This window comes from Mesoplodon densirostris, chromosome 4 (assembly GCF_025265405.1).
Source record: "Mesoplodon densirostris isolate mMesDen1 chromosome 4, mMesDen1 primary haplotype, whole genome shotgun sequence".
In the NCBI taxonomy this organism is placed as follows: Eukaryota; Metazoa; Chordata; class Mammalia; order Artiodactyla; family Ziphiidae; genus Mesoplodon; species Mesoplodon densirostris.
This window is the reverse complement of record NC_082664.1, coordinates 143,184,763-143,186,539: the sequence shown is the minus strand read 5'-3', so window position 1 is coordinate 143,186,539 and position 1,777 is coordinate 143,184,763. Positions and strand designations below refer to the sequence as shown.

Genomic DNA, 1,777 nt, shown 5'->3' with positions numbered 1-1,777 from the left:
GGTCATTATAAATAAAGCTTCTAAAAACATATGCATGCAGGAGTTATGTGAATGTAAAATTTCAAATCAATTGAGCAAATACCTAGCTAGGTGTGCAAATGTTGGATCATAAGGTAAAACTATGTTTTAACTTTGTAAGAAACTGCCAAGCTGTCTGCCAGAGAGGCTGCACTGTTTTGTATTTGAACCAACAATGAATGAGAGTTCCTGTGGCTCTGCATCCTCACCAGTAGTCAGTATAGCATTAAAAAAAAAAATTTAGCCATTCTACTAAGCATGTAGTGACATCTTGTTGTTTTTGCATGTTCCTAATGACAAATGATATTAAGCAGCTTTATATGTTTCTTTGCCATCTGTATATTTTCTATGGTGAGGTATCTATTCAAATATCTTGCACATTTTTTAACTGGAATATTTGTTTTCTTCTTATTGAGTCTTTAGAGTTTTTTGTATATTTTGGATACAAGTCCTTTATCATATAAGTATTTTGCAAATATTTCCTCCCAACGTAGTGCCTTGTGTTTTCATTCTATTAAGAGTGTCTTTCCCAGAGCAGGAGTTTATAATTCTCATAAAATCCAATGTATTAGTTTTTTCTTTCATGAGTCATGATATTGTCTTATATTTGAAAACCTATCACCAAACTGAAAATTATGTAGATTTTCTCCTATGTTTTCTTAAAGAAATTTTACATTTTTGCATTTTATATTTAAGTATATGATCCATTTGTAATTAATTTTTTATTGAGGTATAATTGTCATATAACATATTAGTTTCAGGTGTAGAACATAATGATTTGATATTTGTATATCCCCAAATCCTTCCATGGGTGCACTGTTCTCAACCTATTTCCTTGAAACTCTGACCCCCTATTGGATTTTTCCCCTCTTAGGTAAGATTGGAAACTTGAAGGGGACTGGAATAGAAGGAATTTTCTTCCTGGTATAAGCCTTTAGCAAAGACCTTTCCCCTGGGGAGTGGGATTTTGTTAAATAGAAATCTCTTTGAGTTTATTTCACAGTGTTTACTCTTCCCCTTTCCCTGCCAGAACAAATAAATAATCTTTCTCAAAACTTCACCATGGCTTCTGGTTCGAGGTGGCTGCTGTGGTGGGGCGGACTATGGCAACTCAGGAAGCCACTCCAGGAAGCCAGTCAGAGGAGAGCAGTGCTTTGGACCTGCCATCAGCTTATGACGTGTAAGGGATTACGTGTTGCAGGGACCCAGCCAGGAGGCCAAGAGTGAGGCTTTTAGTTCTGAATAAGTCCTTTCTATTCCTTGTCCTTCAGATGTAGATCCAGCCGTGTGGCCGACAGGGTCTTGGTGCTCTGCCCTGGTGTCAGGCTTGAGCCTCTGAGGTGGGAGAGCCGAGTTCAGGACATTGGACCACCGGAGACCTCCCAGCCCCACATAATATCAGTTGGCAAGAGCTCTCACAGAGGTCTATGTCTCAACACTAAGACCCAACATAATAAAGGTCATATATGACAAACCAACAGCTAATGTCGGGCTCAGTGGTGAAAATACTGTAAGCGTTTCCACTAAGATCAGGAACAAGACAAGGTTGCCCTCTCTCGCTGCTATTATTCAACATAGTTTTGGAAGTTTTAGCCACAGCAATCAGAGAAGAAAAAGAAATAAAAGGATTTCAAGTGGGAAACGAAGTAAAACTGTCACTTTGTGCAAATGATATGATACTATACATAGAGAATCCTAAAGATGCTACCAGAAAACTATGAGCTAATCAATGAATATGGTAAAGTAGCAGGATACAAAA

General features: G+C 37.9%; 1 pseudogene; it reads left to right on the top strand.

Moving 5' to 3' along the window:
• The first annotated feature begins 1,121 nt into the window (after positions 1–1,121).
• On the top strand, positions 1,122–1,264 carry LOC132488185 (shieldin complex subunit 1-like; annotated as a pseudogene).
• The last annotated feature ends 513 nt before the right edge of the window (positions 1,265–1,777 follow it).